The sequence below is a fragment of the Camponotus floridanus genome, unplaced genomic scaffold (assembly GCF_003227725.1).
Source record: "Camponotus floridanus strain SB8 unplaced genomic scaffold, Cflo_v7.5 scaffold115, whole genome shotgun sequence".
NCBI lineage: Eukaryota > Metazoa > Arthropoda > Insecta > Hymenoptera > Formicidae > Camponotus > Camponotus floridanus.
In genome coordinates this window covers 230046-246062 of record NW_020229232.1, presented here as the reverse complement: position 1 = coordinate 246062, position 16017 = coordinate 230046, and the positions used below count along the sequence as shown (strand labels likewise).

Here is a 16017-nt window from a genome sequence, read left to right as displayed (position 1 = left end):
GCAGTCTCTCAGGTAAGGAGAAAAAGAGAGAAAAAGGAAGAGGGAGAAAGGAGGAAGGAGGAATCGCTCCCCTAGAATGTCCTTTGTCGCGGTATTCTCCCTCTCCCTCTTCCCCTTCATCCACCCTCTCCTTGGCCGCATTCGGACTAAGCGGATCCTAAGGCCCCGTTCAGGCCCTTCGCATACGTGGAATGCGTGTCTCTCCTACACGAAGACTCTCACCGTCGTCTCGAAGCGACTTTGCCGCTCGATCCTTTACGCTCTAATAACTTTTGGAGGATAGATTAATGGATCGTATTTATCTCACGATCGAAAAGATAAAATCTGTTTTGATAAAAAAATTTTATCGTATCGCGCGGGATAAAATTTTTGAATTAATTTGTAGCGCGACAGGTTCGCGCTCGCGTTATTTTTATGCATTTCCAATTTTTGTACGGAAAAATGGTGAATTTATAGATTTAATCGTAGATTTACAGAATCACAAATGATTTTTACTATAATTCCGCTTTAATCCGTGGAAAGAGGGAGGGGGAGGGGGGGAGACAGACGAAGGGAACCACAGGTATTCACGATGGTACTCGGCCGGTGACATGGGTTTCTCCGACCAATGAATTTTAATTCCTCGGGGCCCAGGCAGCCCCGCTGCGACACCAAGACGATGATTTAATATTTTAAGAAAATGAGGGGTCCGTCCTTAATTTAAGCGCGCTCGTCGTATAGGACGGGTCTGTATCGCTGGCAGCGGGAGACCTAGAAAGCCATTACCCAGATATTCGATTCGACAGTTTGAGAATGCCTCGCTTGCCTCCCCTCCATCCCTTGTCCACAACTCGATAATCCCTCTTTACGATGCGCACGACTCGAATTCCGACATTTTGAATAATAATAACCATGGATACTGTACAAGTCAATAAAGCAATCTAAATTTTCGCGGTATAAAATACAACTCGTTCATTCTTTTATGTCGTCAATTACAAGTTTACAAGTTTGTTCTTTCAACGAATCAAAATTTTGTTGAAATCATGCTTTATTTCGAAGAGTCTGCGCGCGATTTATTGCCTCGACAGTATCTGCTAAAAAATAAAAAAATAAAAATAATGATCATGAATTCCGAAAATGAAAAGAGTTTTATAATTTTTTTATTTTGTTGCCTCTCTCGCAAACAACTGTTTTCATCGATGCTATTTATAAGTTTTATTTTAAAAAACTTATTACAAGAGAAAGATTATCTTGAATCATATTAGGCGTTATCTTGGCATTATTAATATATAATTACCGTCGAGATTTATATTATATATATGTAGACTTCATCTAGATAAGAATTTTTTTTCTTTTCGGAGCAAAGCAATTTAAAGATTAAAGAAATTAAAGATTAAAAGAGCAAAGCAATTTAAAGATTAAAGAATTCAAAGATTAAAGAAACGAAAAATATCATACTATCTCTATTATACTATAATTTCATTTTTGCGCGTTAAATAATTTCCCAGTTTAAAAAGTATTTAAGAACGCGCAGAGTGATAATCAGGTAGATTACATTAATTATCTTTAAGATTTTGAAAGAACGCGTCGCATGTAAGCGAAGGACGAAAGTGGATACTTGTTGACAAGCATTTGCATGTGAATGCAGTATGCTGTAGCGCTAAGCGACTCCTCTAATCTTCATGAGATTATTTTCCGAGGACACGAGTTCTCTGGCCATTACTACTTTTAGGGCGATGTTACTATTACAATTTCTTTCTTCGCTTTAGAATAATCCTTCGAAATCCACGCCGTCAAATTATAAGCCATTTCATGAAACCTGGCATGTTTACGATAATAATAGAAAGCTTCGATAACGAACGTGTATTTGTGCAAGCAAGTTGCGCGTTCTCTCTCTACCTTATATTAGAAATATAACCTAACAGAATTACAAACGTCAGTTTAATCGCTTCCAATACGGGGATATTTAATAATCAACTTGTCTGTCGCGTTGTAACGTGGATAGAGAAGAGAAATGGTTAATTGCGTATATGATATCACGACTTGGTGAGAGAAATAAATGTCGACGTTATGCGTCCAGCCGACCAACTTGTGCACAATGCGGCGAGAAAATTTATTTATTTATTTATTTATTTCTCTCTCGGAGAGAGACAGAGAGAGAGAGAGACGAAATGATAATTAAGCGACATGACGTGTTTGACGCGGCATTATCTGCCAGCCTGCACGAATGCTCCAATTATATGGCTCGTGATACTTTGATCGCAGTCATCGCTTGTGTTTATCGCGAAGGGATACCTGAACAGCCGCGGGCGAGAGTCCCGAGGGAGGAAGAAAAAAGCGATTGCCCCTTCGAGAGAGAAGAAAAACAAAGCCAGAGTGCGACGGCGTGTTTCACCTAACTTTCGCTTAAGCGACGGTGAATTTTCTAAAATTGCCGTTAGCGTTGACAATTTTGTCGCAAAAAATTTATACCGCTATGTGTGTCTTGTACACATTGCAAAAATAAACGATACGCCGCTTCCAACGTGACAAATGACGAGCGTTATCGATCGTTAATTTGCGAATAAAGGAAAATTTGAGAATTATCGCAACTCAAATAATGTAATCGTAAAACTTTTAATAAAAGATAATGTACACTTTGTCGGGAAGCGAAGATGTATTTAGAGATTTCAGACTCTACGTCTATTCCAACAAAGAATCCAAAGCTTCGAGTCAATGCCGGGTAGACGAAGATCCAACAATAGCTCGTTCTTTTTAACGAGCGTCGCTTATTATGTCGCGTTTGTAGGAGCGTTTCTTGAGCACGAAAGCAGGTAGGAGGAGCGGTGGAAAGGAATAATTAAAGCGCATTTATGTGTAGGCCAATTCGTGATCACCGTCGCCGTCGGCCTCGGCATCTGAATGGGCCCTGGGATGACGTATTAGCTCATATTTGTCTCCCGACAATACCGGCTAAACTCTCTGCCCAGGTGTCCGTCGTTTTACACTCTTCCATCTCTCGGGAGGACGCGCGTGCATGGAATTATAATGGGATAGACCGTAACAGAACGGAAGATGGGCAGCGGCAAAAAGGGGCGATCTGGAAAGCGACGGAGAAGCGACGGGACAGAGACGGCAAATGTGAGAAAAGCGAAAAATTTCATCAAACATCAGGCTCGTAATCGAGGAATCTACCTACAGGGTAGATCGGGGGACTGGATTTCCCGGCGATCGTTGGACATTTTTCATTCAAGGCGGAAAATATTCGCTCTCGAATTGATATTTTCATTTTTAACATCCCCGTAGACTCTTGAATGCTCTTTCCAAGTGAAATTTGAGAAATACCTCGACGCGAGTACAAGTTGGACGAAGGGCGAAACGATAACGACGGTCGGTCCTGCCAGTACAGTTCCACTATCCACATTCCTCGCTCCCTACGGGTGGCCCCGCTCGTTCACTCTTGTAGTCTTTGTCCGGCGCATTAAAGCCGTGATAGTTTCACAGTGTGTTTTTGTGATTGATCGTGTAATCTCGTCATTTGATATAATAAGATCGCTCTTTTGATACGCGCTCCCCGGTAATTACGCCGGTCCAATTTGCCCGCTTTATTCGACGAAACAATAACCGATTATTCGGCAAGGAGGTTCAAAACAAATATGCGCGCGATAATTGTCGATGGGAAGAACGGGAAGAAATTTTAGAAACGCGACGTCTCTCGGACGGCGGATGTATTTTCGCGGCGAGAGACCCGCGGTGCGAAAAAGGATACCGGTCGTCAAATTGATACATATTAATAAGAGCAGAGATTCGCGTTGTCAGATTTTTGCATAAATTTGAATCGGCGCGCGCGCGCACTCAGCATAAGGATCTCAAATTTGAATAATCGAGAATAATTTCGAAGTTTTCTCCGTGTAAACGCGCTGTAATCAGCGCGAGAGCGCGCTATTCGCGCTACTCGCCTGCGAAACATTTCACCATGTAACACCTCGCGATGGATAATTAACCGCGCGAGCGCGGAATCGGAAAACGTGCGAATTTCGCTTCCGCGAGCAAACGCTCGCCCCGGTGTTTGCGCTTTTAATGAATCTTGACCGAGTAATAGCGCGTCTTTGTTTACTTGTCCCGATGCGAAATACCGCTATTAATTAGAATAATCAGCTTTATTAATCAGTTGGGTAAACAAGGTCAATTAATTATAATTCATTAGATCGATCAGACTGGGAAACAGCTTCATGCGAGGCATCGCCTCCACCCGTATCTCGTACAATATTTCATATTTTCTCTTTACTCGCATTTTTATCTTTCGCACAATCTTTTCTCTTATTTCTTTTATTCATTTTTTTTTCAATCTCGTGTTTTTTTTCCACACGACGCGAAATAACGGGGCAACGTTATCGGCAGTTTCGGCAACGTTACGAGAGAGACGTTAATTTAAAGATGAACCTCTAATTCAGTCGAGAGAATATCGCAAAACTACCAAATTTGCCGATATTGGTAGGCGCTCCAACAATACCAGCCAAGTGACGATGTAACGTATGTTTCTACACGTAGCGGGTACATCTAACTGTGTCGCTCGAAATATCCGTCTGACCCTGTTGTAGCGATGTCTATGAGCGAACAAATATTTTCGACCGGAGCAATATATGCAAGTCGCGAGAAACTCTGCGCGGAATATCCGCAGACGTGACGCATTCACATGTAACGTGTACTCTCGGAGGATCAAACGTATCCACGCCAGATATACATCCCATACATCCTTGTAAAGAATACGCGTCCTCGAATAATAATACACTTGACGCGAAATGTAAATACGAGGCGAAGAAAAAAAAAATGTCTTTGCGCTCGATTATACACGCGTGTACTAGATTATGTATGCGCGTGATTCGGCCCGGTTCTCGAAAACTGTTTTTCGCGTTCGCATCTCGTTCCAACACCTCGCCGCGCCGCCGCCACGTTGCAGAGAGTTTGCTGCACGCAAATGAAGAATTGTCAGCCAAATACGGTTCGAGAGTGGTAAGGGGCGCTAGTAGGGGATGAATGGGACGTAATGCCGGGTCTACCCTGATTGTTGCACTCCTCTCCCTTCCTCGACCTCTCGAACCCATCGGAATTTCCAGTACGAATTTCCGGCTGCGACGTCACTTCCGTCGACCGGGAACAAGTGAATCCAGCTGCCCAGAATCGTCTCTATACCGCCCCTATTTAAGCCTTTCCGCTCTTGCCGAGGTGCCATCTTCGCATCGACGTATAACGATCGGAAACGCGCGCGATTTAAACTTGTTAACGCACACTATTCCGCGTGTGTGTGTGCGTGTCGCTGCGCAAGTGTGACTGGTTTATTTAAAGAATAATCGATTCTACATTTTTGATTTGGAATCTCGTCGAGCTAATATCTTTTCAGCCGTCTCTTTTACGCTTCAATGCATTTTCCATTTTGTAATTTCTCCATTTTTTCGAAAACAATTTGTCAAGAGTAAATGTTGATTAAATTATGAAAGGGACAGTTAAAAGGCGAAGGTAGAATGCCGGGGTCGGTTATAAATAATAAAACTAGGAAAGTAAATATAATTACCTAACCCGTATGTACAATGTGTTTGTCTACGGTTCTGCGACGACGACGCAACAATCGTGGGACTCGCCCATGAAAACGAGAGAGGAGAGAGGGGATCCTTTTTTCAAAGGATGCCAACAGGAGGAATTAAGATTTTAGCGACTCCCGCGAGATCGACCCGCTGGCCAATTTAATCTTTGCGAGCGAAACTCTTTTCTCCTGTCCCTCGGCCATAATGCGATCCCGCGGATGTTCGAATTATATCACCATTATAGCGAAGGATGACGCACCTAAAACGATTTCTTTCATCCGACATTATAGCAGGTATACGACACGCTACAGTGAGTATTCGTAAAGGGGGAAAAAAAACCTTCCGCATATCCCGACAGATTTAGATTTCAGAAACGAGAGGGAGGAATATATATAAGATTGAATCGAAAAAAAGGGAAGATGGAGAATTATTATAATTATTCTTTTATCGGTATTGTTACTACGGTTGTTATGTCTACCGTGTTCCGTTGCAGGATATCCTAAAACAAAAAAAAATGTCGTTTATCCGGCAGCCAACAATAGCGCGAGAATAATGATACGCACGACCATTCACCGCATTGTATTACCTACATCGTGTCACGGCATTGTTTCCCGCGTGTTCGGGTGTCATCCCTCGGCGCGAAATGGCTCGACACGTTTTCTCGTTCCCCGCCTCGTGTCACCCTTGGTGCCGCTATCCTCGCGAGGGGTTGTACCTGTCTTCCGAGTTGGCCGCCTCTTTATTATCATTATCGCCATCGCGGACCTAATGTCGAAGCCGAACGCGACCGCGTCGGCGGTATTTTTCTATTATCGCCGCGCGTTATTCGCTCGCGCAATGTTCTCTCGCCGCGACAGGGTAGGCGGGCACCGTCTCGTACGTGTACGTATTACGCGCAACACATTTTTAGTCGCGAGTCGCGAGATTGAGAGTTTTTTTTTTTTTTTTCAACGAGGAGCATACACAAGCGCACGGTCGCATCGCCGCGCCGCCGCGTTTCGCGTTACGAAATAAATCACATCGATAATTGATCGGGCGTAAATTAAAATACCGGCGCGTTTTATTGAATTGCTTGCTTTTGTAACATTTATTAAATTGTCCCGTTAACCTCTGTTAATTAATGTAACGCAATATACATAATTTTAAATTGAAGAGGAAAAATAAAAATGTTAGGGAAAATGGGAAAATAATTGAAAACAATGCGCCACGTTTTGTACGAATGGCTATCGAAATTGGAAGCGATCCGTCAATATATTGTATCACCAACGAGGACCGGGCACGAACCAAAAATGGCGGTGGAGAGCAGAGCGCGGACGGTCAAGGAAGATCGACGAAGGGCGCGGAAGGGCGGGATAGAGAAGGAAGGGGCGGAGGGGGGAGGGGGAGGAGGAGGGGGGCAGGGGGAGGACATTGAAAAGCGGTCCTGCGATCAAGAGAGCCAATTACCCACCCTTGCACAAGTGCGCCCCGTCGAACATATTTTTCCTACGTAGCTTACGCGAACACTCGAAGCGCACTCGAGCGCTCGCATATGCGAGCTGCATTTCGAGGAGGCGGGCGCGCATAATGCCTCGCAAATCTCCGCGCATGCACATTATATACGGATCGGGATCATGCGTCGAGTCGAGGGGAATGCGGAATGTTAGGGCAACGTAGGAAAAGAGGGGGGGGGAGGGCGGAAGGATAAGGAGAGGTTAATAAAGCTAAGAGTGCCCCGCGACGTCGCATTTACTCGGTCAAATTTACCGCAAAAACATATTTGCTCGGCAAAAAGTCACGACCGATTCTTGAGCTTCGCGCATACGCTCGCGCCCTTTGTTGTCGCTCGCATTTTCCGAAAGCGACGAATTTATTGCCAAAATCGATACGCACTGTACAACTCGAAGAAACTTGCCAAAAATTCAGCGGTGTCCGTAAGCGAGACACCGTAAAAATAAATGCCCATGAATGTATCAACGTCTCCCGCGGGACGAAGTCGATTAAATTTAAAATGCCGTTGCTAAATTATTCGATCGATAGTAATCGTAATTAAATCGGGAAAGAAGTAACGAGGGAGTAAGAATTATTTAAAAATCTCTAATAAACTGTTGAGAAACTTTCGAGTTTGGACTAGAGGTATATTTTCTCTATCGACCGAGACCTATCGTGATATTCTCATGTTTTGCTCATGTTAATAAGCGAGTTGTCGCTTTTGCAGCGAGAAATATTCAACACCTTTGACAGGCACGTATACGATGCCATCGGAAGACGACCGTTATAAATTTACCGCGGAAACCTCTGATTTTTTTTTTTAGTGGCAATGATTTTGCGGGGATATGACACCCGCCTACACGAGGCTACCATGTAAGGTGCGTGTATTTTGGCGATTTTTACGACAGGGCTTTACGAGTCCCGAGCGTTCTCGGGAACCTCGTAATGACCTTCGGAAGTTTGCGGAAAAAAGGTCGAGCAAGAATCATCCGCGAGAATCGACGAGGCCTCTGAGAAGCTTCGAAATCTCTTTGCCCGCAAGAGTACGCGATAATGTGGGATGGCGAGCGTATCGATACATTATATTCGTTATATTTACATTTATCGTTGGTTTAAATTTAATTTCTTCCTAGGGTTAGGTTAGGTAGGGCTTAAAACTTTTAGAAATTTATGCGATATTAGATTTTCTCTCAACTTATCTCTCTAACTTGTAATTTACGCGAAAACAAATTCAAATCGAGGCTTTAACGATATTACATAATTAACAATTATTACGCGCTATTATTAGTCGGTGTAATAATTTTCATCAAACTCTCACCGATATGCCGGCTGGAAGCAAGTTTATATCTCGAATGTTTGTTTGGCCTCTCTCGACTTGGTATCAAATTAGAACTGCTTTCCATCTGACGTCCGCCCCGCCCCAATGCAGCTTCCGAATCCCGAACTGACCTGTCCAAAGGGCCGACCACCCTAGAGCAGAAACGAGCTAAGGTCACCACCACGTGACCGCAAGACATATACCTGCGGGCATCACGTGACTCGCGAATACGTTATCTACCTTGTTTCTCGAGATATGAGATTCGACGAACAAATTCCTTCGAATGTATTACTTTTACAGGGAATTTCGGGGCATAAAAAAATTGAAGTAATTTAATCCGATAGTTGACTGAGGAAGAGTCGATTGCATCGAAAGTCGAAGCCGCGATACTCTATCCGTCGTCGTTAGTCTCGATCGGTGATGGGACTAGAAAAATAGTAGTCGCGTGGAATCTCATCCTTATTGGATTACGAAGGAACAATCGCCAAGATTCGTTAACGAGTCCTGCGGACGGGCAGGATCTGCGATAGAAATCCTAATGTCTTCCGACAGGCGTGCCGGGAAGGCCGGTCGGCGCCTTTTCCGAACTATCCGCCGCAATTATCCGAAACCTCTGTCGGCTTATTTTTTTCCTCTCCGCTCACCCTCCTCCTCCCGCAGGACCTTTCGCGGAACCAGGCATTGTCCTCACCTCCGTTCCGTGTTTTTCTCTCGCTGCTAGATGCGAGCCGAGATAAAAGTTTTGACAAGTGCACTCTCTGGTCCGGCAACCGTGAACGTTACAGAGGACCGTTCGGCTGAAGCTCGCAGAGGAAGGAAGCGAGACGGATATTTACCCATTTCCTCTTTTGGATTTTAATTCTAGATCCGCGCGATATATTTTATATGTAAATGCGTCGTGTTGAATTTACGTCTGAATTAATAGTTGTTGCGATAGTCGAGCCGCATACGTTACGTGTATTCGACGGATTAACATATCTATTTGCATCGAGACAAAAACAGTGTCCGTTCCAAGAATTCCAAGATTGTATCGATAACGACGTTGCTACGCTGTAATGTTTATCAAACTTTTCAACACCTCTTCAAGATCCACCATGGTTAAATGGAAAACTGATTGGGAGAAAATAAGACAAAGTTAACGCTTGAAACGCACATCGCGTATGTTAAAGTATGTAAATTGACTTTATAAGCCGGTCCGGTAGAAAAGCACATCGAAAAAAGAAAAACGCTTCAACGCGTTACTACTCGTAATCGCTCGAAAAAACTGAAGCCGATCGCATACCGACTTGCCGTCGATCCGAAACGTGTTATTCGGTTCTTTACTGGTTCGTTCACCGTCGGATCATCTCGAGTATCCAGTTGGCCCGATTAGAGAACACCATGGCACGTATGGCGTTTGACTCGAGGAAAATAAAGATTGATTTTTTTTCAGCGGAAAAAGAATCGACGTTGCAGTATCGAGCATGTTTTTTTTTCTTCACAGTCGAAGCATCGTCGAAAACGATCGACTTTACGTCCCGAATCGTGTTGCTTGCGAGGAAACTGTTCGAAATTGCGTTATCGTGTCGCTATAGGAGAAGTCAAACAAAATTTGCAGCAACAGCATTGTTTCTAATTTTATTCCACCGCCCCTCATCTTATTTCTCTACCTTTCTCTCTCGCACGTAATTTAACGCTAAGACGCTTAGTTTGGGGGATTCGAGGCGAGTTTCCGGTACGTAACCCATTGTCTCGCGATACCGCGAGAAAAGATTTCTAACATGTCGCTGCGAGAGCGCGGCCGCTCGCTGGTGCGAGACACGACGAGGCGGAGCGTAATAAAAATAAGTAATTACTGCAAGTAATCCTCCCCTCTACTTCCCCGCGACGCGCTCCTCCGCCCCGCGCGAGTCGTTCAATTAACGGGAATACTGTTGTCTTCCCACCCCACCCTCTCCTCTCTCTCTCTCTCTCCCTTCCTCTCCCCGCGGCCCTCGCAGCCTCCGCGCATCCCTCGCCCTCCTCCGCCCGTCCCTCTCGCTCGTCCACAAAACCCGCGAAATGTTTCACTCGCAAAGTCGCGTGGAGCGCGCGCCGCGACGCGGAGGGGCACCTCTTGTGGCCCGGGGGGGAAAGGGGCCCCGCGGCGCGGAGGGACCGGTATCGATGCCCCTCCTTCACTCACGCCCCTGACGTCCATCTATCCGCTGCTCCCTCCGTCGCTGCGGTTCCGAAGACCGCGCACCATCCCTCCCGCGCCCCGATCCTCGTTCTCACCCTCGCCGCGCGCCCCGCGCGCTCCCGCGCTCTTTCCCGTTCTCCCCGCTCCCCCACGCTACTTTGATACGCGCCGCATAGTGGGGGGAAGCCGACGACGCGGCGGCTCCTCCGGCCGCCACTCGTTCGTCCGACGTCGTGCAGCGCGAATCGGTCCGTCGTCGCTCCGTTTTGTGCGTGTCGCGCGGTGTGCTCTCCGCGACATGCTCGCCGTTCTAGCCGCTCTAGCCGCGTCGACGTGGGTTTCGCCTTGACTCGAGCGACCGCGAGACCCAAGGTCCGCGCGCGCGCGCGCGCGCGAGAAAGAGAGAGAAAGAGAGAGAGAGAGTTCGAAGCCGAGGTCAGTCTGGTCGGCGGCAGTGTGGTTCGCGGACGTTTACGCGTGTGTGTCGCCTGTCGCGTCGAGAGGCATGCGGAGCCCCGCTGAGCCTCCCTTTTCTCGCCTTTCCCGAAGCGAGCACGTTGCGCTGGCCCGAGTGTTAACGTTTCACGTGCGACTGTACGCCGCGTTTCAGTGAGCTTGGATCATCCTCCCCGGGGAAGACGCACTCGAATCGATCGTGGATTCCGCCGAGACGCGGGACGAGGGTTGAAATGTGTTTGCGATCGAGGAGCGACTCCACCAGGATCGCCGTCGATTCGACATCGACTCGGAAAGGACCGAGATTCGAGCGCACCCGGAACCTGAGAGCGCAGTAGATCAACAGGCTCGCGCCGCGCGGAAATCTCATCGATCCATCGCCTCGTGTTTCGCGATCTCGATCGAAGAAACGAGAGATTCTCTCGGGTATAATCGAGATATGCGTCGAGCGTCATCGATCGAGCCGCGCGGATCCGTGACCCCGTGATCTTTGAATGGATCGGCGCCGAGCGAGAGGTGCGTACAAACTCGCGCCGTCTCATTGATCGAGAGTTCGGTCCACTCGAAGAGAGAAGCGAGGAGCGAAACAATTTGCGGGCGCGTTCGCGGTGGTCGACGAGAGCACGAGAGAGGCATAGCGCGGCACGGCGGAGTGCGTGCGTTCCCGAGATCGATAGCCCGCGGAGGAGGAGAGGACAGGACGAAGGATCCTCGCGAACGGCCCGTGGACACCTGCTCGCGATGCCGTCGCGCGTCGCTGCGTCGCTGCGCGGCGCGCCGTGAGGACCCGTGTGTACACCGTGCGTGAGAGGAGGAGGAGGAGGAGGAGGAGGGGGAGCCCGTCGCCGTCGTTGTCGTCGTCTAGTGAAAGATAAAAGGGAAAATAAAAAATAGTGCCGTTTCTCTCGCGCGCCAGGATCTAGCGGCTGATCGATTCAACCTACGCGGCCTACGCATGCCGGCGATAGCGGTGAGTGTGACGCTCCGATAATCTCGCCTCTTGCTTTTTATCCTCTCGCGTTCGAGATGGACCGGCGTTGCCGCGAAGCGCGGGACTCTCGCTCCGACCCGATGATCCAATTCGCGTAGAGTCCGATCGCGTAGACGCGCGGAGTATTTTTAAAACGGAGACCGAATTCGAGAGAGATGCTATGATTTCTCGTTTAAGGTCTCTCTCTCCCATTCGCGTAGATTTATCGACAAAATTTGCAGAATTATACGACGCATATTTACGAGAAAAGTTAATTAATCATAAACATGTATAAAAGAATATCGCGCTCGTTTACGCGTGGAGATGAAAAAAAATTAAGCTTTTCTCATAATTATCTACCAATCTTTATTTATTTATACATTCGCGTGTATATTAAAATTTGATCCGCACATTGCATATAAATATAACGGTATTTATAAATTTCTAACGTATTTAAAAATTAAAATATCCATTGCAAATGTAAGCACCATTTCTATTTACTGGAAAATATATAAATGAAAAATTAATAGGCCGATCACACACATGAATTCATATTTTGCTTACTTATGCGTTCATTAATTAAATATTAAAAGCTTTACAGATAATATAAATTAAAAAATTATTCGCTTTTGCGCGAATATAAATTCACATTTTATTAAATTTGCGCATGTAATATTTATAAACTAAAAATCGAAAGGTTCTCGTATACGACTGGATTCGAATCTCATTTATTTACATAAGCTATAGTTAAACATTTCATGTCTGGTGGCAAATATGTATATAAAAATTTTAACTATTCGCAAATATATATATATATGTATATATGTGTGTATTTTTATATATCGAAAAAATCCATTTATATGGAGCTTGTATTTTTCGTTCAAGATTTTCTTCGCTCGGCCGATCCGCGTCGTTCTCTGTCTACGATTCTTTATCGAGATATACCTGTCGTCTACCTGCAAAACATGGGAAAACATTGTCCCTATGTAGTCTGTCTTTGTCGGCGGGAAGGGTTAGTGTCCACGTGTGAAGTCCTCTCGTTTACACAGCAGCAATCAAAATATTTCCCGTTCTTCGACCAAAGTTCCCGCGTTTGTACTCGGAAGAGAGTAGTATTAACCCTCGGGGGCTCTCTCTTAATGTCCGACACAGCTCGTGGCACGCGTTTGTCGCGGCTGTAATTCGTGGCAGCTGCGAGCTGGTATAGTTTCCTAAACTCTCTAATCTTAAACTCGTCGCATTTTTTCGAAACGTCTTTCATTACGCTCTTACATTATTACTCTTGAATATTTTACATATCTCGATTCGCTACACCGGTGTCCTCGGAGGACTTGGATTTCTATTTCTATCTTTGGATGTACCTTCTCGAATCCGTAGGTTCGCGAAAGCGTACTTTACATCCTCGGATTCTTCGATTCACTGTTTGATTTCTCGCAGCCAAACCTGACTCGTCTCTCCCTTTTATACGATTGTAATCTCTGATTATCCCGTGAAAACAGAAATTGTTTTCCGCGACGGAAACGTCGCGCCGACCGATAGCTACGAGAAGACTGAGAAGAAATTTCCGAGTAAGGCGAAAGAGAAAGAGAGAGCGAGATCGGGACACGCAGGCGCGTCCGCTGCCACGTGGTCGTCGCGGTCGGATCCGGACGACTAGGTGTTAATCTTTTTCGAAAATCGACTGGGTACGCCGCCGTCGTGGCGGAAGGCGAGGAGCGGCGGGCGTCGGGTCGCTTTGGCAAAACAAGTAGTTACGTGAGCCCTGGCCCGCGGCCAAGCGGTTTTCAACTTTCGACTAGACTCGAATATTCTTTGCGCGCGGACACCGCTCCCTCTCTTCCGCTTTATGCGCTCCCGGAGAATGCATAAACCGCGCCGTTAATTATCGGCGATGCAAATTGGCCGGATAATTCTAATCGTGAAAAAAATGTTTGCCGAATTTCAATTTCCGACACGAGGAGATGAAATGTTGACAGTTGGATCGATCTAGAAAAGAAGAAAGAGAATCGGCTGTACATGGCTCTTAGCTTCGGTTCAACAATTTCCAGGTCTAAAGTTATACGTTGCCGCTTTTACGCTTTTTTTTTTGCGATCTCTCGTAGGAGATATCTTGATCCGGATCTAGTCGCGCGCGACGCTTCTATGTCGCGTTAAATGGATAAGAGATTGGCAAAGTACCGTTTCTTTGACACGCGCTTTCTATCAATGAGAGATTAACTGCAAATTGACGCAACAAAATGTATGTGTTAATCGACGAATGCGATTTCTCAATTTTACCTTGAAAACTTTTTCTCGTTCCATTTCGCAAAGTCCTTTTAAAATCGCAGGCTTCGTCCGACAAGACAAAGATGTCCGACGATGATTACATTATTATATTCATAGAAATCGTAAACGCGCGATACGTAGACGATTATTCCTCCATAACAATCAACTTTCGAACCGTACTGTACATCTCGCATGATGCTATCTCTTGACAGATACTCGTACGCGCGAATGGCTGCTCGAACTAATTAAAATGTCGCGGCCGACGTAATTAGAGACGAGGGGAATATGTGTATTAGTTTACATAATTCTCTGCAATTTTGTAATTCTGCGAATGGATTTGAATGATATCGGTAAATTTCTGCAAGTCGGTTGGCACAAACTGCTAAAATTGTCGAGTAAATCGGACGACGCTCTAGTCGGGGAAATACTAACTTTGGTAATTATTGGCGCATCGGTGACCACGTGGGGCTTTTTTCGCGTTATCGCGATGCTATAGCATCGCGCTCGTAAGAGGAAATCACGGTTAGCGAAATTATTTTTGAAGGCGGATATAAGACGCGAACGCGGGCGCGCGCGTTATAACTCGTAAGGAAAGTTGCTCGAATATAAGTGCGCCGTATAACGTGGGTATAAAATATTTCCAACGTCGCGATATTAGTTCGCCGACTATTTTCAGTTTGGCAGGGAACTGTGCGGCGCGCGTTTAACACGTGCTATCGCATCAAGGTTGCGTCGCGAGAGATCGCGGCCAGGTAATTTGTCTTTTGTTGCTTAGTATCTCTCCGATGATACCGATCGCGCTCCGCGTCTAAAGATAGCGCGCAACAAATGAGAATTAATGCCACGCCAGCTGCGCGACCATTTCTTTTTCTCGTATCCCTCAACGATAGCAAATATATCGCTATATACCAATTTTCACTTACCACGAAAACAGCAGCTGCGCCAAATTAATAAAGCTCATGCATTTTTATGAATTGAATATTAAAATTAATAGAGGAAGCGCCTTTATGTATTTCGTACATTTCCGCTGCTACTGGAATGTTTAATTTAAAAAAGTTCAACTTGATAGATTGAAAATATTGAAAATTAATTTAATAATCAGACGTAACGCGAAAGTGCGGCTTGCAAAAATATTTAGGAAGCTGGAATGGCACATTGTGTTTTTTTCCCTCTTTTTTTTTTTTTTAAGTATAATATCCACTAGAGGCTAAAGGATTGCTTACGGCCGTTTTGGGGATGACAGCCGGAAGCGGCGGGTACGCCAGTACGTCCGTGCACGAAGATATACTTAACTTTTAATTACTATCATATAACTAATTAGCCCCGGGTGTGGGCGGGGGTTTTGTATATTAATTTAATTTTCAATCTCACAGGGTAATTCTTGGCGCAACGTTAGTTTTAATCAACCCTCCGACGCGCTCCACACGCCAGCCCGGCTCCGCAGGCGGTGGGTCGCGAGAAGTGACGGCGGAGGGGCGGAATGGGGGAGGGAGAGTCGCGGCGAGGACGAGGGGGAGGGAGAGGAGATGGTTGGTAGCCGAGGGTGGCTCGGAGTGCTTCGAGGTGGAGTTGAGGGGCAACGGTGGAACGGAGTACACCTACTCAGCTAATAAAAAGCGGCAATAAAAAGCACCCCTTAGGACCACTATGGATATCTCGTTTCCCTCTCTCCCCCCAGCCCACCCCCCAGCCCGTCCCCTCCTCCCCCGCCTCTTTTTCACCGCTCCGCGAAACCGCGCCGTATTTCTTTCTCTGTCTTTGTGTACCAGGTTTATTCACCTGCCCGGGATTAACTTTAATCAAGTATTTACATTTTAATTCGCTGCCATGTACACGC

At 46.0% G+C, this 16017-nt stretch overlaps 1 protein-coding gene across 3 annotated transcripts in view; it reads left to right on the top strand.

The window, feature by feature from the left end:
• LOC105258880 (LIM/homeobox protein Lhx9) overlaps window positions 1–16017 on the top strand; it is a 169932-nt gene that overhangs the window by 89640 nt on the left and 64275 nt on the right. Inside the window, exon 1 of one of the 3 annotated variants that reach the window (XM_011270439.2) lies at window positions 10715–11915. The exons of the other annotated variants lie outside the window; for them this stretch is intronic. The gene's annotated coding sequence lies outside the window, so the exon portion shown is untranslated. Of the gene's footprint in view, window positions 1–10714; window positions 11916–16017 lie in introns of those variants that run through there. 3 annotated transcript variants of the gene reach the window in all.